The sequence below is a fragment of the Anolis carolinensis genome, unplaced genomic scaffold (assembly GCF_035594765.1).
Source record: "Anolis carolinensis isolate JA03-04 unplaced genomic scaffold, rAnoCar3.1.pri scaffold_7, whole genome shotgun sequence".
Lineage (NCBI taxonomy): Eukaryota > Metazoa > Chordata > Lepidosauria > Squamata > Dactyloidae > Anolis > Anolis carolinensis.
In genome coordinates, this window is record NW_026943818.1 from 4,027,342 (window position 1) to 4,052,731 (window position 25,390).

The 25,390-nt window shown below is 42.3% G+C and overlaps 1 long non-coding RNA gene across 1 annotated transcript in view; it reads left to right on the top strand.

The window, feature by feature from the left end:
* The first annotated feature begins 874 nt into the window (after positions 1–874).
* LOC134293253 (uncharacterized) overlaps positions 875–25,390 on the top strand; it is a 61,475-nt gene continuing 36,959 nt past the window's right edge. The window contains exon 1 of the long non-coding RNA XR_010000276.1: positions 875–1,088. This is a non-coding gene — a long non-coding RNA (uncharacterized LOC134293253). The remainder of the gene's footprint in view (positions 1,089–25,390) is intronic.

Here is a 25,390-nt window from a genome sequence, read left to right on the forward strand (position 1 = left end):
TTCTTGCTGCTAATGTTTGCAGTCATAGGACAGGCCGCCTGTCAATCATCAAGTTTGGTTCCGCCCCTTGTTCAGGGCTCTGGGAGGGAAGGAGCCATTTTTAAGTCAGCCTAACTTAAGGAAGCTAAGCTATAAGACGTAGACTAGCTCATCCCATAGAAAAGCTTCATATCTCATTAACATCCGGGGATATAGAACATCCGAGAAAACAGAAACGGAAATTCCAGGGGAAAGGGTCCCAAAGGCTCTGGCTGAGAGCTTTCAGCCTCTCAACTTCACAGCTCCTGAGGGAAACAGCCCTAAAGGTTCCAAAGAAACCTCAGAGAGAGAACAGCCCCACAGATCCACGGAACCCCAGCTGAAACATCTACAAGCCTTGGTTGGTAGGTCCACTCGATACCCAGACGCATTTGGAATCGGTAGTGGGTCCCACATCAGCTAAGCCCATATAATAGACAGCCTGGGAGAGGTTATAAGAGGGTTTTCACAGTTATCCAAAGCCAATTGCCTGTCCCCTGGGGACAAGACTGAAAGGGCCAACAGTTTATTAAGGAAACCTTGAAGTGTTATTTGACTCTTTGAAGATTTATTATTTGTTCAACAATAAATACTTTGTTATCTCATTAAAGACTCAAAGAACTATCCTTTTTAGGAAAATCCTCAAGAACCTCTCTTTGAGGTGCCCTGGCCTCCCACTGGGCATAAAGTATACGTCCTATACAAAGACAACAGTTACAGGCCCAGCGTGTGACAGAACAATGGAAGCGAATTATTTATTCCATCTTTCCACAATCACTGAATCACAGTTCTAAAGAGTTCCTGCTCAAACAGCCCAACTCCCATCCGCCCCCTAGTGGCCAAACACTGTGCCCACTGTCTGTTAACTACAACTTCTATTTCCCTCACAAAACAGATATCTTATATATACACTACCCTGTATCCATCCTCCCTCCTTCCCATCTCCTTTCTTATGGCAGAGAACCATATCTGCCAGTTCTAGGCTGCTACGGTGATCCTGACACTTATTTTCCAGAAGATGGAAGAGGCAACAAAGGGTTCAACTATTCTGGATCTGATCCTAACCAACAGTGAGTATCTGGTCAATGGAGTGGAAGTGGTGGGATACTTAGTGGTGGCAACGTTGTACAATTGTAATCCAATAATATAAACTATAAAACAGTAATTAAACCAAAATATAATCCTTGTGTTACCAACACACATACATTCATAGAAAGTAAAACTCTATATTCAGAGTTTGTGAGTCCAATGCCCACCAGAGTTCATGTTCCAAATGGAGGACTGTATAAGTCACTAATTGTGAGTCCAAATTTAAACATCCAAGTAAGTGAATCCTTTTATGAAATCCAATGTTTTAAACAAGTTCAAGGTTAGTCACCATCCATAGATTATATTTTGGTTTAATTACTGTTTTATAGTTCATATTATTGGATTACATTTCTAGCTATAGTGGCCTCTTGCCTGTGCATTTCAGGGAATACTTTCTTTGTAACGTTGTACAATTGTCACAGCTCTCCTCAAGTGTGACAACATATCCTGTGTCCCTTGTATCAGATCCCGGACTCTGTGCTTGACTGTTTGTTATGTTCTCCAAAGTGACAAGGCTGATGATAGATCCGAAGTGCCTTTCTGATGTTCAAAGTAAAGTTTACAATGGATTAAGCAGAGGAAAAAAAAACAAACACCCTACACACTTACTTTCTTTCTTTCCTTCCTTCTTTCTTTCCGTCAGTTATTTCAGACCCCAAATCACCACCACTCACTCTTACAGACGAAAGAGCATAATTGCTTCCCCGAGCATCATTTTCCCCAAGAAAAACACCCTCGTTAAATGTAGAGGATGGGAAGACGAGAAGCACAAAAGCGCGCGGACACTTGGATGCATTTTGCTTTGGCATTTGCACAAGGCAGCCTGGCCATTCTCCGCCAAGGTAATTCCGAATAAATGCTGGGAGGAAAAAAAGGTGTGCCATTCAGAGACCCCCGAGACGCTCCAAATTTCACTGTCTGGCAATCATGGGAGAACAGCGTGAGCCTTTTCTCCCAAGTAATCCTGCCGGTGTGTGGTAATGAATTTATTGATTTTGCCATTTTTTTTAAAGCACAACAGTTATTTCAGAGATAAATGCCTCTCATTTGCAGTCATTAAATCTGCCATATCGAGGACAGCTGGGCAAGTAATAGTCCAGCATTGGAAAAGTGGGGCTGTTGGAGGGAGGGGAGGACAACTCAGAAACAAGCTACGGCCTCCTTCGCACTTTTCTTTCTTTCTTTTTCTTTGGCATTTGGGAAGTTTGTCACTTTGCTGTGGTATCCTCCTCTATTTTTTCTTTTGTTTATTGTATTTTTATTTGCATACTAGCTTGGGTACACAGTGTTGCCCAGACTATTTTAAAAAGTCAATTTTTAATTGTTCCAAATGCATAAGGTTGTGGGTGAACTACAACTCACATCATGGCAGGCTAATAATAATAATAATAACCAAAAGATCTCAGCCGGCATTTGGAAACAATAGACATTGACAAAATCACAATCTGCCAACTGCAAAAGGCCACCCTACTGGGATCTGCACGCATCATCCGAAAATACATCACACGGTCGTAGACACTTGGGAAGTGTTCAACTTGTGCTTTTGTGATACAAAATCCAGCACATCTATTTTGTTTTCTGTGTCATACAACAACAACAACAACAACAACAACAACAATTGATGTCACCATCCCAGGTGACAGTCGCATTGAAGAAAAACAACAGGAAAAACTCAGTCGCTATCAGGACCTCAAGACTGAACTTCAAAGACTCTGGCAGAAACCAGTGCAGGTGGTCCCGGTGGTGATGGGCACACTGGGTGCCGTGCCAAGAGACCTCAGCCGGCATTTGGAAACAATAGACATTGACAAAATTACGATCTGCCAACTGCAAAAGGCCACCCTGCTGGGATCCGCATGCATCATCTGAAAATACATCACACAGTCCTAGACACTTGGGAAGTGTTCGACTTGTGCTTTTGTGATATGAAATCCAGCATATCTATCTTGTTGGCTGTGTCATAAAATAATAATAATAATAATAATAATAATAATAATAATAATAATAATAATAATAATAAACTTTATTTATACCCCACCACCATCTCCCCAAGGGGACTCGGGGCGACTTACATGAAGCAGAGCCCAAACAACATAATTACTGTATATACTCGAGTATAAGCCTAGTTTTTCAGCCCTTTTTTTAGGGCTGAAAAAGCTCCCCTCGGCTTATACTCGAGTGAGGGTTCTGGCCGGCTTCAATTCAGGTCGGCTTATACTTGAATATATAGGTATTCAGAGTTGGACAGTCTCATCTTATTAAAGTCTTATTATTATCTTAAATTACAGTTTTATATAAATATTCAAAAACATTTAACCTACTGATGCCTCAAATAATGCAATTTTATTAATATCTATTTTTATTTTTGAAACTGACCCGTAGCTGCTGCATTTCCCACCCTCGGCTTATACTCAAGTCAATAAGTTTTCCCAGTTTTTGTGGTAAAATTAGGTGCCTTGGCTTATATTCGGGCCGGCTTATACTCGAGTATATACGGTAAACAAAAACAACATACATACAATTCACAGTATAACAAGATAAAAACAAAATACAATATAAAACAGGGATATTATAGTAGTTAATAATATCAGTCAACCACCAAGTACAGTTCTGTCGTCTACATAGGTGGAGGAACTGAAACATCTATGCAAGAGTCTAATGATGAGATAAACTGCATAGTTAATAAAACTAAGGACCTAATAAAATACCGGATAATACCGCCTGGGGTTGATTATCTAATGTTAACCCCCCGGAACTCCATCTGTACTTCACGTGTGTTATGTTGGGCAAGTTTGCCCTTCTCGTAGCACAGAGGGTTAAATTGCTGAGCTGCGGAATTTGCTGACTGAAAGGTCGGTGGTTTGAATCCAGGGAGTGGGGTGAGCTCCTGCTGTTAGCCCCAGCTTCTGCCAACCTAGCAGTTCAAAATGTGGGTAGATCAATAGGTACCACTCCGGCGGGAAGGTAACAGTGCTCCATGCAGTCATGCCAATGGCCACGTGACCTTGAAGGTGTCTATGGACAACGCCGGCTCTTCGGCTTAGAAATGGAGATGAGCACCAAACTCCAGAGTCGGACACAGTTAGACTTAATATCAAGGGGAAATATAAGAATCTAATCTAAGGACTATGATCCAATAAAGTAACTTTTCATCACTTGGAGGGTCAATGAGTGAAAGTCAGCCATGCTCTCCAACCATTTGTAATGGCTAACCTGGAAATGTGTCTTGCCCTGCCTTGCCAAGAAGATGCAAATCACTTTAACAAGCGCAATCTGTCTATCTGGGCATGACGTCGGCCAACTCAACGTTCCTGTCCAGATTTCCAAACCGTCCCTGCGTTTCGAATCAATTTGTCTCGTTTTTAATTTTTTCCCCTCGTCTCTAGCCAAGATGGTGTAAATGAATTGAACAAGAGCACCTGGGCAAGAGCAGCATGCTGTACCGCGTCGTCCCCATATTCCTGGCAACATAAAGGCACAACCATACAACCGACAAATAAAGCAGTTCAATACGACGACAATGCTGCTTGGCATTCCTTGATGTTCAACAGCGTGTGTGTATCTACACAACCAGAACCAGGAAAAAAAATGAATATTGATGGCAAAGCAAGTGAATATTCTGCATATTCATCCCCTGTTTCCTTTATCACTTATTCTGTAACAGCTGTTTAATTAATTGCTTGAGCGCCTTGCTAATACATCTTATTTACATACAAAATTACAGAATAATGGTTTGCCTTTGAGTTGAGCGAGAATTTAATGCCTGCTCGCCATGCATCACAGGATATGACTACTCAAGAAGAAATAAAAGTTCTGCTTGGTTTCGACAGTCACGGTTGCCTCCTTCCTCCTCTTCTTAATTATTAGGGCTTATTTTCTCTAGGTTTTGTCAGCCGTGTTTTTTTAAACAGGTATTACAAGATGATGTTGGAGCGATAACAGCGAGAAGGGATGTTTCCTTTCAGAGATGAGTCTAGGATTTGGATTTCTGTTAGAAGACAATGCCGGGTAGGGAAGGAAGGAAAGAATATAGGTATTTCCTCCTTTCCGACAAGAATAATAATTATCTCCTCGATGCTTCAACCTGGGAAAAAGAACAGAGCTGTTGCAAGGACTCTGCAAAATTTTGGGAGAATGATCCTATGCGTAATGGCGTATGGTTTCCCCTCACCTTTCCCTCATTTTATTTTAATAAACTTAATAATAAAAAACTTTATTTCTATACCGCCCTATCTCCCCAAACTGGCAAACAGTCAACGCCGGCAGAACATCACAAAACATCAAATCATAAACAATAAACATCAGTGTACTTATAAAACAACACAAAAATAACAAAATTAGGATTTTAAATATAGAAATCAAACATGTTTACTAATAGAGCTGGCTCAATATTTTCTCCGTATCTCTATGGTGGAGAAACATCTAAAAAAAAATAATAATCCCCAATCCAATTGAGTATTTTCTCTATATCTCCATAATAGAGAAACATCTAAAAGCTACCCATCCATTTGAGTATTTTCTCTATATTTACATAATGGAAAAAACATCTAAAAGCTACCCATCCAGTTGAGTATTTTCTCTATATCTCCATGAAGAAACATCTAAAGTTATTCATCTGGTTTACTATCTTTTCTGTATCTCTATGATGGAGAAACATCTAAAAACTACCAATCCAGTTGAGTATTTTCTCTATATCTCTATAATGGAGAAACATCTAAAAGCTACCCACCAGCTTTCTTGGTATCTCCGTAATGGAGAAACAACTAAAAGCTACCTATCCAGTTGAGTATTTTCTCTAATTCTCCATGATGTAGAAGCATCAAAAGTTATTCATCTGGTGCAGTATCTTTTCTGTATCTCTATGCTGGAGAAACATCTAAAAACTACTCATCCAATTGAGTATTTTCTCTGTCTCCATAATGGAGAAACATCTAAAAGCTACCCAACCAGTTGAGTATGGCTCTCCATGATGGAGAAACATCTAAAGGCTAGTCACCCAGTAGACTATTTTCTCTATATTTCCATGATGGAGAAACATCTAAAAGCTATCTATCCAGTTGAGTATCTATCTCTGTATCTCCATAATGGAGAAACCTCTAAAAGCCACCCACCAGTTGAGTATCTTTCTCTGTATCTATGATGAAGAAACATCTCAATGTTATTCATCAAGTTGAGTATTTTCTCTGCATCCTCATAAGGGGAAACATTTTAAATCCACCCATCCAGCTGATTATTTTCTCTGTCTCTCCATGGTAGAGAAGCATCTAAAAGGTACTCATCTGATCCAACCTACCCGTTGTCCCTGTTGCCGCCTTTTAAGTAAAAATTAAGACACCTCAATGTACCAACCATGAGGCTTCTGAATCTTACCAGCATTATCCCTTACATCTATTTGTTCATTTAATCGATTTATATCCCATTTACCATCTCTAAAATGATATCTCAAACCGGCGATATCGCAAAACTGAGTGATTTCAGCGATACTTTTTCCAGCTCTGAAGGGAACAGGCTCCTCTCATAAATCCATATTTGGAGGAATACCTCTTAGTTTCCCAAAGAGTATAGAAAATTGGAAGGGAAGGAAATACCTGTTGTGGATAATGTAGTGTTTTTTTGTTTTTGTCTTAAAAAGGGGTTATGCACTTGCCTTCAACGTGTTCAACTATGTATTCCAACCATCTCTAGGGGGTTATAAACAAGGAAAGGCAATTGTTTCAGCACCATCTCCTTGTGTTAGGAATAATGAAAAGGGAGAACAATCGTTTTAGCTTTCAAACACAAATTGTCATAAAACTACTCATGAGTGCTCCTTATGGGTAGTTTTATGGCTGGTGCACACCTTCGAAATGGTTGCAGCCTGTACTAGGCTATGTTTTCAGAAGATGGGTGAGGAACATATTGGCTGGTCTTCTAGTTTGTACTTTATCGTTGAAATGCATAGTATCTACATGTATTCTGAGTTGCTTACAGCCTACTCTGAGGGTGCATCTATATACTCCAGAATTGATGCAGTTTGACTCCACTTTAATTGCCATCACTTGATGTTATGGAATCCAGAGACTTGTAGTTTTATAAGGTCTTTAGCCTTCTCTGTCAAAGAGTGCTGGTAAGATAATAATTTAGGTGGCCGTTTATGATCCACTCCACTGATACTTGAAGTCTCATCAGATGCCACTAATTCACAAAACCTCATGCATGATGCAGACACCCTCTTCAGATTCTCCTGCCAGATATTGATTCTGTTGACATTACTTATCAGTTACAAAAGGTTTATGCTGGTTTTTTTTTACAAGTCTGCATTTTTATTTTCGTAGCATGATTTATGGGAATGTCACTGTAGGCTGTATAAAACAATGAATTTGTGAAGACGGGGATTGATGAACCACAGCTAACAAGACAGATGAAGGAGGATGGAAAGGTTGGTGAGAAGATCCTTCCCCTTAGTGTCACAGCAGAAGAAGATGTTTCTAGGTTCTATCTAGAAGGAGATACATAGAGAAATTGTGGTTTGCACTGGAATTGACCAACAAGAAGCCAGAAGTTGTCACCTTGTTGGGGTTCGATGCACGAGTAAATAGCCTGAAGGCACTTGATCCTGTCTGATATTGGGTTAATACTTGGATGGGAAACCACCATGAATACCAGTAAGTTCTATTCTAGGAGTGTAGAAAGGGAAAGCACAATACTAGACATGCTCAATGTCAACTTTCAGCCAAATTTGGAGGAAGTGATACCTGTAATTTCACTTGTCTATATCCAAAAGAAATACGTTCTCTTATAAGCATTTTGAGGTCCTTTAGACCTTGAGATGTTTCTCCATGATTCTATGACCCATATCTGTGGAGGCTGGCCATGGAGCCATGCTGGAGGACTTAGAAAAGGTAGAGGGTTGTTCTCTCTAGGCAATTTCTAGGTCCTCCAGCACAATTCTATACTGAAACTCTATCATCTCAATAGGGTTTCATGTTTCCACAATAAGTCCAAGAACATATCCCTCATGGATATGGGGACCATGCTTTATTCCAGTTGAAAAGTCTTGGTGACATCCCATGAGATGCCAAGAACTTCAGTTTGTAGATGGACATCTATAAAACCCAGAGGATTTTAGTGTTTCACCAAACTACAAAACTCAATGGAGTAGAATCATGGAAGATAATGTGGACTAATAATACTATAATTTTGTACTTCTAATGGTACTTAGATGGTATCTGACTTCCATAATAAGGTGTTGCAAATACATCTATTGTTTCACACCAGAGTAAGTGACCGAAAATATTCCGTCTATGTTGTATAGATCAAGAGGGCTTTCCTAACACCTGCGTTTTGCCAGTGTATGGATTCACAAAGTTTGTGTCTCTTGGTAGTGATAGATACAAGATTAAATTCAACAAAAGGAGGGAGAAGCCCAGCCAAGTACGCAGAACCGTATTTTTGTAAAGTAATAGAACAACAGAGGATTTCTCAGGCACCCATTGCCTTTTTGAGACTGCATAGGGAGATGCAGAAGTCCATAAATCCAGGGATGAATTCAAAGAATGACATTTTGGGATCAGAGGCCTTCCACTGGTTTTGCTAGGGAAAGCTTTCAAGACAGAAAGGCTTTTTAAAGCCATGGTAGCAGGTGCGTTTGAGATGAGAAGGAGGGCATGTCATTTGGCGAATTATTACAAGCCGAACAATTGTAATGCACCAGGTAGCGACAATCCCTCAACGCCTGCTTTCCCAGGTTTGCATCATTAATTGACATCTCATTAAAAGATCATTAGGAAGCTGAAAATGAGCTGACACACATGCACACACAAACAAAACCGGAGATGACAAAAAGGCGATGGAGTTCTTGCAATTAGAGCTCAACAAAGTTAAGTGCAGAAGGGAAAGTGACGGAATAATTAAGCATCTGTAAATATAAATACACATCTGTGGAAGGCAGAAAGTGTATTTACATATATGCAGTCACTTGCACAGAGATATATGAATGGCTGAATTAACGGTGGCAATCAAGCAATGAGCTTTTCAATCAGATCCATATGATAAGTGGATATGCTGAAGCTGTAGAGCTGAAAACAGGGATACAAAGCATATCAATTGCCTGGAGACAACTGGAAAATCCCTCCAGAATTATCCTTATAAAGTAGTGGTTCCCAATCTTATTTGGCCTGCCGCCCCTTTCCAGAAAAAAAATATTATTCAGCGCCCCCTGGAAAGGGGGGTGGTGGCTTAGGGGGGTGGGTGTGGCTCCTGCTCAAGGGGGCGGAGCTGAGCCTCTCCCCTAGTCTAAGATGCAAGGCTGGGAGGGGGAAATGGGAAGGGCCACAAATGGGCGGCCAGGACTGGGATGGGCAGAGTTACGGGCTCTGAGGCAGGGTTGAGCTTCTATCCCTGTCCTGTGGTGCCTGCCAGGACTAAGGGGGCAGGGCTAGAGCAGGGGGTGGGGCCTCTTCCCAAGTGCCTGACAGGGCTAAACCTCTTATACCCCACCCCCATGTTCTAACAAGCGCCTCAGGGGAGGTATAGAGGCTCAGCCCTGTCTCGTGCTCTTGGGAAGAGGCCCCGCCCCTGTCCCTAGACCTGCCCTTTAGTCCTAAAAGGCCTCTCAGGAGAGGTATAGAGGCTCAGCCCTGTCTTACGCTCTTGGGAAGAGGCCCTGCCCCCTTCCCTAGCTCCGCCCTCTGTGTCCCAACAAGCGCCTCAGGAGAGGTATAGAGACTCAGCCCTGTCTCGGGCTCTTGGAAGGAGGCCCCGCCCCTGCCCCTAGCCCTGCTCTTTAGTCCTAAAAGACCTCTCAGGGGAGGTATAGAGGCTCAGCCCTGTCTTACGCTCTTGGGAAGAGGCCCTGCCCCCTTCCCTAGCTCCGCCCTCTGTGTCCCAACAAGTGCCTCAGGAGAGGTATAGAAGCTCAGCCTTGTCTCGGGCTCTTGGGAAGAAGCCACACCCCTCCCCTGGCTCCGCCCCATGTCCTAATAGGTGCCATCACCACCACCCTGGATTGCTGCAGAGCCCACTAGGTAGCACCCACTTTGGGAATCACCATTGCTAGTGGTTGTTCCTGTAGACAACTGGAAAATCTCTCCAGAATTATCCTTATAAAGCTTTGTATGCCTAGTTGCTTCTGAGGTCATAAATCATACCCATTAGGGTTGTGCACGGAATTCGTTTCTTCCGTTTCCTTCGGTACTTCGGGAGCACATAATGGTAAGGGCCCTCCCAGTACAAAAACTCGCCCGACACGAAAGCAAGTGGGAGCCGATCTCGGCTTCTCCTCCCCTATTCGGCATCACAGTTGAATCTTTTTGATTTTCCTTTATTTTCCTGATTCTTTTTATTTAGTGGGACTGACTGGGAATTGGGGATTTGAGGGTGTAAAGAGAGTGGAGGAGGAAAAGAAGGGGAAGAGGAAGGTGGTGGACAAGAAGAAAAATATGGAAGAGGAAAGGGAGGGGGAGGAGAAATGGGAGAAGGTGGAAGAAGAATTGGAAGAATGAAAGGGATAAGGAAGAAGAAGAAGAGGGAGGAGGAAAGAGGAAGAAGAATATGGGAGAAGAAAAAGAAGATGACGAAAGAGGAGGACAAGAAGAGAAGAAGGAAACTGAAAGTAGAATCAGGAGGAGAGCAGAAGGTGGTGACCCACTTTCATGCTAACTCTTATTTAATCACTCCCAGACTCTGAAAATAAATTACTGACACATTTCTAGGATTCATCACCACCAAATGCCATGATGGATTTAAATGGAAAAAATTGATTCTATAAATAAAAGGCTTTTTTTTTTTTTTGGAGGAACATGATTTCTTTTCTTGTGGAGAGAGGAGGCCACCTTCTTGGATTGACATCTTTATCGTGAGCTTGAGCATGAGAGCGAAGCTGAGTTCTGGAATCTCGCAACACCTCAGGCAAACTTCTCCTTCTTCCTCTCCCTTGTGTTTTGTGTACATTTAAATGAGTCTTCAATGGCTTTGATAGCTAGGTATTGGCTAGGTATTCGGCTATGTAATTATACTGCAATTAAATTTAATAGCTTTGCTAACAGCTCAATAGTAGAAGAGTTTTATCTAGGATGTGGGTTTTTGTGTGGTCTTGTGGGTTGTTTTTGTGGGCTTATTAACCTTTTAATATTCTGTCCATATATTTTTGTTTTATATACAGTTTTGTTTTACACACAAAACCATAATCACCGAAAAGGAAGAGTCATTACTTACCATTATAAAATGCAAAATATGCATTTTCTTCTGCCTATATAAGCACTTTTGACTAGCTTGCTATCATTAAGGTTTAACATTTCTCTACGTACGCATTTTTGGAATTTCAATCTGGTAGGTTTGATCTGGTTATTTTCTTTTACTCAAGCATCCCAGATGTAAAATGGAAGTGTTTGTGATCTGCCGCACAACTCTAAAACTAAAACAATTACAGCTAAGCCATAAAAGAACTGAAGCTATCTCACATCACTTTAATTGCCCTCTAGTTATTAAAAATGAATTAATTAGAAAATGTTAGCGTAGTACAGTGCTTTCGATGTTGGGCTAGGATTCTGAGAGTTGTTGTTCTTAACAGCTGTCAAATCAACTTTGACAACCAACTTTATGAATGAGAGACCCCCAAGTCATCCTATCTTCCACCTATCTTGCAGATTCAGGACATCTATGGCTTCCTTACTGGAGTCTCTCCATCTAGAACAGGGCTCCTCAAACTTTTTAAGTGGAGGGCCGATTCACAGTCCCCCAGACTATTGGGGGAGCAGGACTATGATGAAATAGTCCGAAATTAGGATTGTTGTTGTTGTGTGCCTTCAAGTCATTTCAGACTTAGGTCAACCCTAAGTCTAAAGTTTAGGACAGAGGCCAAGTCCATGACCTTGGAGGGCTGCATCCGGCCCATGGGCCTTAGTTTGGAGACCCCTGATCTAGACGATCTCATACGACCATAGGTAAGCAAAGCGACCTTCAAAGACCATCTAGATGGCCTCATAAGACCATAGGTAAGCAAAGAGACCTTCAAAGACCATCTAGATGGTCTCATAAGACCACAGGTAAGCAAAGAGATCTCCAAAGACCATCTAGATGGTCTCATACGACCATAGGTAAGCAAAGAGACCTCCAAAGACCATCTAGATGGTCTTATAAGACCATAGGTAAGCAAACAGACCTCCAAAGACCATCTAGATGGTCTCATAAGATCATAGGTAAGCAAAGAGACCTTCAAAGACCATCTAGATAGTCTCATAAGACCACAGGTAAGCAAAGAGACCTCCAAAGACCATCTAGATGGCCTCATAAGACCATAGGTAAGCAAAGAGACCTTCAAAGATTTGAATGGCGACTATGTTGAGAAGTGGTATTTGGGTATGGCTTTCCAACTTCATATGGTAAATGTTTTCTCCTGTACTTTGTTCATTTTTAATTCCAAAACGTAATCTACTTTCTGGATAGCCCTTGTACTATTAGACACATAACTGGGATTATAACTACAATGTAAATAGAAATAGTCATTACACTCTGTATAGTTTCTCAACTGGCTGAATCTCACTTAACATTTAAGCTTCCAGAGGAGTGGCAACAGAAACATCTCTCTCTTGTCCCAGTGCTATACCAAATCCGATCGAACCTAACCCTTTTGAGTCCATCCGAGGTGGAAGGACCTGTCATCATTGCTTGGAGGCTTCCTAACACCAAATCTGGATCGGATATTAAAGTGGACAGAAAAGACTTTATCAGGCAACATCGGTCTGAAGTTCCAATTGCCTGGTCTGCACTGTTGCCACAATCAAGGTGGCTAGGGGATTGTGATCCCAAGAAACTCGATTTGGCCTAAAGGAAGATCAATTGGAAAATGAGAAATGCCATGGGACAGAGTGGGGGCTGAATAGTCCTGTTCAGACAACCAGAATTGTACAAGGCTGATGGAGTTCACCTCTTGGATGATTTGTTTTTCACCAAATACTAGACCTGCAAACTGAGAAATGCTTCACTTTCCAATCTCGGTCACAGAACAATGGTAAATGGAGGCATTTGGACATTTGTCTGTGAGTCCGTCCTCACAAAGCTGAAAGAAAGGGACTGTCTTTTTGATGATCCTTCCAAAAATAACTAGCTGGCTTTATGTAATTCCCAAGTAAGAAAATGAATCATGTTTCTCCCTTCCTCCTTCTCTGCTCAAGGGATTTGGACTTGAGCTGGTGATATGTTCAAATCTGACCAAAGCTGTTTCTGCTCAAATACCGTTGCAAGAACCAATATTACCTTCCCAAAGAGTTTTTTTCCCAGGCTCAAAATCTTGCAAACTTTTGCTCTGGTGGAAATTTCTGTAAGCTTTTCATTCATGCAGAAACAGATCAGTGAGCCGCAGAAGAAACAAGAGACGCATCCCAAATGTGCAAAAGACGCCTGCTTTCTTACTAGAAAATCCTTAGATGTGTGCTGTTGAGATTTTCTTCAGTGGACTATAGAAAGTCCTAGAAGCACAATACACACATACAAGACTGAAGGAATTCAGGTAGTGACATCTGCACATACAGGTGCCCCATATGTGTACATATGAGCCTTTTTGGAAGCTGCAGGTGTTGATATCTCCTTCAATTCTATGCAGCAACCAAAGCAATGCTCCTGGCTTGTTGTTAAGCCCCAAAACTACCTCCCATGATCTGGCGGGATTAGAGGAACATCTGGCACCACCTTCCAGCCAGACACACAATGATTACTTGTGACCGATGTGACCATGGTTTGTCTGGTTATGGGGGCTCAGCCAGGCTTTCTCTGATCCTAGCTGCAGCAGCTACTGACAAATTTCAAAATGAAAATAAATCCCAATGAAATTATATTGAAGCATCAGTAGGTTAAAGGTTTTTCAATATTTACCATATTTCAAAGAAAAACAGTAAACTAGCTCTGTAAGTGGAAAAGTAGGGTCAACAAAAACAATATGGTATTAAAAATAGCATAATAATAATAATAATGATAATAATAATAATAATAATAATAATAATAATAATAATAATAATAATAAAGGCCACCCTATTGGGATCTGCGCGCATCATCCGAAAATACATCACACAGTCCTAGACACTTGGGAAGTGTTCGACTTGTGATTTTGTGAAACGAAATCCAGCATATCTATCTTGTTTGCTGTGTCATACAATAAAATAACAACAACAACAACAACAACAATAATAAACTTCATTTGTACCCTGCCCTATCTCCCCATGGGGACACAGGCCGGCTTCCAACATAGTAACAGGCAAACATTCAATGCCTATATACACAATGCTGTGCTAGATATAGATCTACAATTATCTATACTAATTTCACATATGCATTTCCCTCTGAAATGTTTGTAAACCCTCTCTCTATATATGTGCATTTCCCTCCAGCAATATTTGAAAGCCCTATATATTTATGTTTATATCTATCTAGAAATCTTTATGTGTGTGTGTGTGTGTGCATTTCCCCTGCAATATTTACACGCCCTACATATCTATATTCATATATATCTATCTAGACATCTCTCTCTATGTAGATAATCATATCTGTATAGGATTTGCAAAGACTTGCAAACATATGAGGTGAAAATTCATATATAAAATAATGTATACACATAGATACAGATATGCAGGTCATTGAACTTTCTAGATATCTATATGTTTATAGGATTTGCAAAGACTTGCAAACATATGGAGAAAATCATATATAAAATTAATGTATATAGGTAGATAGATACAAATATAAAGGTACATAGGGGTTGCAAAGGCTTGCAGGGGGAAATGCCTATAAATCTGTAGCGGAGATTAACAAATATTTCAGGAGAAAATGCTTTTATAAGATTAATGGGTATATATATATTCTTCTTCCTGACTTGCAAGTGCTTCTTTCTCTTTTCAAAATATTTCCTTGGTTAAGAGCGAGGGAGGCTTTGGAAAAGAAAACACTGATAAGGGAGGGTAAGATGAGAGATAAATATATCATATATTGCAAGCAATGGCCTCCTGCTTGCCCTTGACCCGATTATAAGCAGGGGGAGGCTTTTTCAGCTGATAAATAAGGGCTGAAAAACTTGGCTTATCTTCGAGTATATACGGTGCATTGAAGTCAATAGCAAATTACATAAAATCATCATTGCGTCCATGCTTTTGCTTTTCTTAACTTATAGCTTTGAACTGCAGGGCCAACTTCAAGAGAATGTCCATCGTACGCCATTCTCCTATATCCACGTTACGGAAACTAAGTCTAACACGGCTGCTGTCTCTGGAACGACACGGTGATCAAAAACTGGGGCGTATGCACCGACGCAAATGTGAAGTACCGCTGATACGAAGGGCTTTGGTTTGCTGCCGTATTCATAAAACGCTGGCCTTGGTTTCCATGTGTGGCGCAGGTCTAATTGGAATCACAAAGGAGTCTCATGACAGCATCGTTTCCCAGGCTCAAAAGAAAAATCCATTCTTAGTACCATGGAGAAATGCATTTTTAGAAGCGCAGAAAGAAGAGCAAATTAGAAGAGAAAGATAGGGGAGAGGATGCCAGGTACAAGCGGTGAAGCAAATAATAAGAGTTAGTTCAAGAGGCGAGCTAATAATATGTTTTGAATGGAAACGGGGACAAAAGAGGAAGAGGGCTTTTTTGGCTTGCAAAAGCAAACCCCAAGCCTTTTTCTTCTCTGATTCTTAGTGCATACAGCATTAATAATCTCTCCCATTCATATGGCACTTTCCCCCCATCTGCTTTTAGTTTAATATCTAATTGATATAAGCAGTTAGATAGAAGATGAAATATCTCTTCCAAATAGGTTAAATAAAGGTGCATCTACACTACAGGATTAATGCAGTTTGACGCCACTTTCATTGCAGTGGCTTAATGCTACTGAATCCAGGGATCCGTTGTTTGGTAAGTCCCAGCACTCTTTGGCAGAGGAGGTTAAACAGTCTGTTGTGATTCCGTAGCACTGTTAAAGTGGTGTCAAACTGCATTGTTTCTACAGAGTAGATGCGCTTTAAGTTGGTCAACAACATGCATTGTCTGATTTGTTGGCTTTTGAATTCTGGCTTTCTTGTTTTATCACAGTGGTTCCCAAACTTATTTGACCTACCGCCCCCTTTCCAGAAAAAATATTACTCAGCATCCCCTGGAAAGGGGGCGTGGCTTAGAGGGGTGGGTGTGGCTCCTGCTCAAGAGGGCGGGGCTGAGCCTCTCCCCTAGTCCAAGATGCAGGGCTGGGAGGGGGAGGTGGGCAGGGCCACAAATGGGTGGCCAGGACTCGGATGGGTGGAGTTACGAGCTCTGAGGCAGGGCTGAGCTTCTATCCTTGTCCTGCGGCACCTGCCAGGACACAGGGGGTGGGGCTAGAGGAGGGGGCGGGGCCTCTTTCCAAGTGCCTGCCGACGGGGCTGAACCTCTATACTCTGCCCCGTGTTCTAACAAGCTCCTCAGAGGAGGTATATAGACGCCCAGCCCTGTCTCGTGCTCTTGGGAAGAGGCCCTGCCCCCAGCCCTAGCCCCGTGCTTTAGTCCTAAAAGGCCTCTCAGGAGAGGTATAGAGGCTCAGCCCTGTCTCGGGCTCTTGGGAAGAAGCCACGCCCCTCCCCTGGCCCCGCCCCTGTGTCCTAATAGGTGCCATCACCGCCCCCCTGGATTGCTGCAGCGCCCACCAGGGGGCAGTAGCGCCCACTTTGGGAATCACTGTTTTATCATCTAGACACCAACTAGAGTTAGGAGCTACATTTTGTTGTTATGACCAAAATACACACTTGGGCGATAAACTATGATTTAAAGAAGCCATGACAACAAACCACAGCTTCCACATCCAGTACTGTAGTTTTCCTTGGTTTATTTCCCCAAGTTACATCCTGAAAAAGGAACTGACCAAAGAGGTAGGAGACACATAGGTGGATGAAACAATTTGTGGTTTGGTTGGTTGTCTTGCATTAATCGTCAGCACAAATCATGGCTTAGCGTGGAGTCCAAACATTAGACCTGAGAACGCAGGATGTGAAAACCCCACAAACTAGATTTTCTCAGAGGCTTTGAGATAAAGCCTGGAGATCCAGATGTGTAGGGCATGATGTCATGGGTGGCTTGGTGGACTTAAATTAAGTGGCTTGCTTTCAGGCCTTTCAGTGGAGACAACATTGCTAAAGGAGATCAGTCTCTTGTTTGTGATCCCAAGTTCTTGGTTCATGTATTGTCAAGCTTCCTGTTTCCTGTTCTTGTTTATGCCTTTGGAGAATATATTTTGAGAAAGTTCCTGTTTGAGCTATTTTAGGGTGTTGGGGGATTGGTTGGCCTGTGATTTACTCACCCATGATGTTGGGTCATGGCCATTGTGACCCTCAAGGTGCATCTATTCTGATGGTGGTGGGTCAAATGCCACCTATGGCCACATTTATGGCTACAGTATTAACATGACGTTCTATTTAACTCCCAGTTCTGGAGCTATCCGGATACAATGCACCATTTTAAGAAAAGAAATCCGACTTTCCTTGTTTGCTGCAGACATGTCCCTAAGTTATCAGAGACAAAGCAGCCCAGGAGAGTTTAAATGGAGAAGTGGCGCGGAAAGGCACTCCACAGAATGGACCGGCATCTGGAGGGATGATTTAATTGCGGTAGGCATGCTGAGAAATACAATTTCCATAAAAAGAATCTATAAAAAGAGTCTAGGGAGAAATATATCAGAACTAAACTGTTTGATCCTTCACAGCAAAGAGGGAGCTAGCCGAAGGAATTATATAAGGGGATATAAACACGGCAGCTTCCCAAAAAGAGATTGGCTCTATAGAGAGTGAACTCAGCATGGGGCAGCATCCTATGCGTGTGTCTACACCAAAGTAGGGCTGGGGGAGAAATTCATTCCCATCATCACATATTTATGTGAAGCCGGCTCATTTGCACTTCTCAAACTAGTGCGCCAACCCAAACAGATTTCTCCTTTGGTACTTACCGTTCCCTCCCCTTCAATATAGTTCTCCAGTCTGAAAATTGTTGTTGTTGTTGTTGTTAAATGCCATCAAGTCAACTTTGACCTATCAACAGTCCTGCTCGTGTCTTGAACACTCAGGGTTCTCTGTAAAGTCCTGTAATGTGGTCTTCATGTTTGCCTACTGCAGTGATTCCCAAATTGGGCGCTACCGCCCCCTGGTGGGCGCTGCAGTGATCCAGGGGGCGGGCGGTGATGGCACCTATTAGGAAACAGGGGTGGGGCCATGTGAGGGGCGTGGCTTCTTCCCAAGAGCCTGAGACAGGGCTGAGAATCTATACCTCTCCTAAGGCGCTTGTTGGGACACAGAGGGCGGAGCTAGGGAAGGGGGCGGGGCCTCTTTCCAAGAGCCTGAGACAGGGCTGAGCCTCTATATTTCTCCTGAGAGGCCTTTTAGGACTAAAGGGAGGGGCTGGGGTGGGGGTGGGGCCTCTTCTCAAGAGCGCGAGACAGGATGAGCCTTTGTATACTTCCCCTGAGGCGCTTGTTAGAACACGGGCACTTGGGAAGAGGCCCCGCCCTCTCCTCTTGCCCCGCCCCCTGTGTCCTGGCAAGGATAGAAGCTCAGCCCTGCCTCAGAGCTCGTAACTCCTCCCATCCCAGTCCTGGCCGCCCATTTGTGGCCCCGGCCACTCCCCCTCCCCCTCCCAGCCCTGCATCTTGGACTAAGGGAGAGGCTCAGCCCCGCCCTCTTGAGCAGGAACCATGCCCACCCCTCTAAGCCATGCCCCCTTTCCAGGGGGCACTGAGTCATATTTTTTCTTGAAAGGGGGTGGTAGTCCAAATAAGTTTGGGAACCACTGGTCTACTGCCTTCTCTGGGTGCATCTGAATTAATGCAGTTTGATATCGCTTTAACTGCCAGGGCTCAATTCTATGGAATCCTGGGAGTTGTGTTTCAATTATTTTAGTGTGTCAGAAGTGAATTGAGACAAGTCAATTTTGGTATGAGAGAATCATCTGTCTATAGAGACGTTGCCCAGGGGACACCCGGATGTGTTACCATCCTGCGGGGAGGCTTCTCTCATGTCCCCACACAGGAAGCTAGGGCTGACAGATGGGAGCTTGCCCTTTCTCACACCTTTCAGGTCAACAGTTCAGCTGGCACAAGAAGGTTCATGGACCAAAACAATTCTGCTTTGAGAAGTGAGAAGCCATCCATTCACATTGCACAGATTGCTCCATCCCCATCCAATAGCCATGGCTATAGGATCATCGTTCTTGCGGTTTTGCAAGTCTGAGAGGTCTATAATTTGGGAATCTAAATGTCTCCTCTTGAAACTGCAACTCCCAGAAATCCAAGGGATGTTTCCATGGTGATCAAAGTGGAACATAGCACAGTGTGAACGGTCCCCAAAGAAAGATGTTCCCCTCCTTGGCGGCCGGATCTTTCCACCCCATCAGCAAGCCAGCCTCTCGCCTGCTGCATTGCCTGCTCACAACGGAGTAATTAAAGGCAATTACTGTGCGTTTTATAGAACGGGACAAATGGCTTGCGGCATTAAAGTCTTTGGAAATCTCCTATGAAAGGCGTAATAATGTATTAATGTATTAATCCCCGTAATCCTGTCAAACTTCCAAAGTATTGCTATTTTAAAGAAAAGAAAAGGGAAGGGAGGGGGAAAAATAGAACACAGGCTGACAGGAAATCTCAATACTAGCTGAAGCAATGACAACACCAGCTCTCTATTAGGAGATTATATATATATATATATATATATATATATATATATATATATATGAGCTATTTGTCAGTGTTAGAGCTTGATGTTTATCTCTGTTTCCAGGGAGTCTCAGAAGAAGCAAAGAATAGTTTCGGAAAACTGCTAATGCCTTTTGAAAGGCTGACTCCATTTCCTCCTCTTTGGTTTGTTTCATCACTTTGCATTTGAAGTTGGTGTTGTGTTGGCTTTGACCGTTTTCTTCTAATTCTTGATTAAATGGTGGGGAAAAGTCACACAGGCTGTTATGTTGTGACCCTCAAGCTGTTAGTGACCTGAAGGTGAGTCTATTGTAGGGCTTTCTTGGCAAGATTTGTTCGGAGAGAGTTCACTTTGGGTTTTGTCTAAGGCTAAAGAGAATGTGAGTTGACCATAGTTGACAAGTGGGTTTCCATGGTGGAGAATGGGGAGTCTTAGTCGAAGATCCAAAAAGCCAAAGTTCTCCTCTACCAGCAAAAGACACAAACCAATTTCTCCTCAATGCCAGCAATACAGCTTCATGTTAGAGCTCTAGAAAATGTTGACCATTTCCACGACCTTGACAGCCACAAAAGTTGATATTGATGCCAAAATACAACACCTTCTGAGCTTTGTGAGTGCAGTGCATTTGAGGACCAGGACGTTCATGGGGATACCAAGATGCTTGTTTACAAAACTATTGTCTGTCCAGCTCTATTGTACGAAACATGGACCATCTCCACTTTGGAATGATTCTGTCAGGATTGTCTTCAAAATATCCTCTTTGAGTTTCCTTGTGGAGGGAAAACGTGGGGTATAAATAAACATACTACTAATAATAATATCCTACAAGATGGGCTTTAGTACAGTAGGCTATGTTGGTTTATTTTGGGTGTAAGGATGAAATGATGAATCAAGTGTTTTTACTGTTTACAATTGTGTATACCAGACATGTGTTCCGGCATCTTGAGTGTTAATGACAGGCTAGTTTGAGTGATAGCCTGCTGCAGCCTATAGGTCGTGACTTCCGGCTGGAGAGGATGTTTGTCATTCTGCTGAGGAATGTACTGTTATCAGTAATCACTGTGTGTGATCTGAATGGCAAGGAGAAAGCATGTCTGCAACAAGCGATGGACTTTGTATCTTGTAAATACTTTTGCATATATTTGGAATAAAGCCTTAGAACCGCTGCCTTCAGCTGATTTACGACTGAGGTGTCATTTGTCGGTACTGCTTTTCCAGATGGAAAGCAGTCTGACCGAGGAGGAATTGGTGAGAGTCAAAGTAATAAATCAGGGTGCTGCGGAGCTGATGTTTTTAACCCGCACCCTGACAGGTTAAACCACCAGTAAATTTTGTCAGTCAAAAGGTTGACAGTTCGAAGCCCGGGTCAGGGTGAGCTCCTGGCCTTTAGCCCAGCTTCTGCCTACTTAGCGGTTTGAAAACAAAATCTGAGCAAATAAATAGATAGCGCTTAAAAAAACAGGGAGGTATTTTAAGGCCCCCATAAGGAAATGCCAGAAAAATGTCAGTGATTCAATCAAGGAGGACCTTTATGAACAAAGCTCTTCAGCTGGGAGATGGAGCGACAGCACCCCCAGTGGCTGGAACCGAGCACAAGCCTCAAAGATGCCGAAGATGGGAAAAGCCTATATATACCTACATTTTGAAGAGAGGCAAATAGAGTGTGAAAGGAAGAAACATGCCAAGAGGAAGGCACCTCAAGCAAACCCTTGCCATGACCACCTTCAACCTGGAAATCTAGGTTTCCAATGTGAAAGTGTGTGAATCCAGAATAGGTCTCCATAGTCACTTACGGACCCACTAGCAAGAATCTACTTCTTGAAGACAATGCCTCGGCTCTGAGTGATCATTTATGATGAATATTGAAAGCAAAATATTTAAGATCCTTGTCTTTCTCCTCGTGTCTGGCTTCACTTGATAGTTTGGACTATTATTATGAATCCTTACGGTCTGTATCCCATTTTAGGTGTTGGCCTCACCATTAGGACAGTGCCTCAAGCAACAGATATTAGAAGGACGACTGCAAAAACAGCCTTCTGGTTATTCTGTCTGAGGCTCCCCAGGTGTCTCCTGATTTTGGAGGACAGGAAAGTGTATGCCACAGAAATGAAATAAGTTTTAATTTGCTGACTTTTTTTATTTAAAAAGAACAAATTGTCAAGCCTTTTAGATTAACGCTGACACTTCCCAACTCCTCTGTGGTCTCTTATGCTGCCTTTGATCCAATATTATTTTAATGTCAGGTATAGTTTTGTTTTAAATAAAAGCTCAGTAAGCTGCTCAGGGAGTCGGTAATGGAAGAGTTGGTTAAATAAAGATGGTTAAATAAATAAAAAGTCAGCTCAGCGTTGGCTTCATTTGCTTTTCCACTGCCTCCCCTAGCTGCCAATTTGGACGCAAAGTTTTTCCTCGTACGCTTCTGTTGTCAGAATCAAGGATACTGATGAACTTTCTAAAAAAAATGAACCACATGCACACATACCAGGCTCTCTTGTTTCCTATTCAAATGAGCCTCCATGGAGATGAGCACCAATCCCCAGAATTGGACATGACTAGACTTAATATCAGGGGAAAACCTTTACCTTTACTTAATGTTGTATTTGGGTTAGTTCTTTAGCTTTTGCACTATATATTGTAAGCCACTTGTAAATCGTCCCAAGACCCTTTGGGGACATGGTGGCGGGATATAATAATAATAATAATAATAATAATAATAATAATAATAATAATAATAAATCAGTACAAGAAAACCACACTACAAACTAGAGCTGACAGCTGGCACAACAAAACATTTCATGGAAAGTTCCTTGACAAAATTGAAGGAAAAGCTGATAAGGAGAAGACCTGGCTCTGGCTCACGAATGGGACCCTGAAGAAGGAGACAGAAGGCCTGATCCTTGCAGCCCAGGAGCAAGCCATCAGAATAAATGCAATTAAGGCCAAGATTAAAAAAATCAGCTGATGACCCAAAATGCAGACTCTGCAAGGAAGCTGATGAAACCATTGATCATATCCTCAGCTGCTGTAAGAAAATCACACAGACTGACTACAAACAGAGGCACAACTATGTGGCCCAAATGATTCATTGGAACTTATGCCTCAAGTACCACCTCCCAGCAGCAAAGAACTGGTGGGATCACAAACCTGCAAAAGTACTGGAAAATGATACGCAAAGATACTGTGGGACTTCTGAATCCAGACTGACAAAGTTCTGGAACACAACACACCAGACATCACAGTTGTGGAAAAAAGGTTTGCATCATTGATGTTGCCATCCCAGGTGACAGTCGCATTGACGAAAAACAACAGGAAAAACTCAGCCGCTATCAGGACCTCAAGATTGAACTTCAAAGACTCTGAGAAAAACCAGTGCAGGTGGTCCCGGTGGTGATCGGCACATTGGGTGCCGTGCCAAAAGATCTCAGCCGGCATTTGGAAACAACAGACATTGACAAAATCACGATCTGCCAACTGCAAAAGGCCACCCTACTGGGATCTGCGCGCATCATCCGAAAATACGTCACACAGTCCTAGACACTTGGGAAGTGTTCGACCTGTGATTTTGTGATACGAAATCCAGCATATTTATCTTGTTTGCTGTGTCATAATAAAATAATTATATTATTTAAACTAGTTTGTTTTAATTAACAACAAAAGTGGCTTGTAGTAACATATTGGGGAAAAGGAGGAAGGATAAATGGATGGAAAGACTATTAGATAGATAGATAGTAGGGTTGTGCTTTCGGGGTAAACCTTGACTCGTTTTGTGTCCTGGCTTTCGGTGGGGGCTCCGATCCATTTTTTGGGAGCCTCTAGAAATCGGGAGGGCAGATATCTGTTTTTGCTCTAGGGTGCTTGTAGGATCTAAGCCATTCTAGGTAGCCATCAGGGTCAGCCACCATGGACAACCTTGGAATCCAATGACCAAAACTTGAAGGTTACTGATTGCTGCGACTCTTTTCAATTACTCTATTCATTTTCACCTCTCCCCACCCACCATCTTTTTTAAAGTGGGACAAATAGATCAGAACGTGGTGACTTTGAAAATCCCCAGTGAAAATGGTAATAATGCTTTAATGTATTAATCCTCCTTAATCCTGTCAAACATCCAAAGAATGTCTACGGAGGCTGACAGGAAATCTCAACCATAGCAGTGGAGGCTTTCAAGGAGTGGGCACATTTCCTTTTTTCTTCCTTGCTTCCTTGTCTTATTTTATTTTATTGAATTGTGATCGTTCCTCTTTCTCTCAGTCTCTCTCTGTGGGCATACCATGGAGGCAGAACAAGGAAAGATCGTGGTGGGATTTTGGAAAGTATTTCTACCTTAATGTTAGAAGAAAACATATAGGAGTTCTTGCAAAGGGTATGAACACCAGGTTTAGCGTTGCAAGGTTCACCCTTGGTTGCATTAGGACTTACAGAAAAACCATGGTTTGAGATCACATTTCTCTGCCCTTTTTGTGCCTTCATCCATAGAATCATACAATCCTAGAGTTGGAAGAGAAGGATTTAGAAGACAGCATAGCAATACCCTCCCATTGAGCTGCAGAAGAATGGAAATCATCCAGTATTGTGCTATATATATATATTAGACAGGTCCAAAAAATCATTTTGAATATCGGAATTATTTCGGATTGTTCTCGCTTTTTGATACGCATTCCGAGACATTGTCTCACAGTGCAACCAGCAATGTAATTCGAACCATCTGAAATTTTTGGGTGAAAAAATCGAAAATACTTTCTATATCGAAGCGCCAGAGCCCCTACTTTAGAAACGAGAATTGAAACGAGAATTTTTTTCATTGATCGGACATGCCATATATATATATATATATCGAATTGAAAATTGGAAAGTTGTTTTGTAGTGGGGAGATAGCCACTTTGAATGTGCTTTCACACACATTCAGCAACACCTCTGCAGAAATGTACAGCTTGAAATTTCCACCTGATGGATGCAGTTTTTCCTCTTTTCTCTTGAATGTTTGGATGCAGGAAATGCAGAAATCTCTTTTAAGTGGGGCTAGAACAGCCAGTTCCTTGGTTTCCTTCTGTCAGCGGTGAAAATCATCATCATCATCATAATCATCCTCATCCTTTCATTGTAAAAGATGCAGCCTCCTTTCCAGCTGTGAACCAACTTCATTACCATTTTGCAAGTGAGCGCAGAATTTTCACCCCATCTTCCTGGGCTTTCCCCCTGAACATATTCCATTTCTTCTCCCTCTGTACACATTCTCTCTACCTCCAACGTGAGACCTGATTATGATTTTTTCTCCTTTTGGCACTTGAAAAAAAAATCTAATCTAATTTACGATGCATTTAAACTGAAATCTCATTTCCATTTCGGTGTCCAGCAGAGAACGGCTGGGGCTCTGGGGAGCCCCAAGAAAAGCGAGGCATGACGCGCCACTTCCATATTTTGAGAGCGACTAATCAATTTGCAGCCAGAAATCTACACTAATACCCAGGTTGACTGAGGCGCATGTATAATGAAGACAGATTCCACATTGGGTGGAGATCAATAATTCAGGGGGGTGTTAGGAGAGTGAGGGGAGGCGATATCCAAACACTGTCCCAACAGAACCCTTTCCATCTATAGCCAACACTGAAGAATTGTATTAC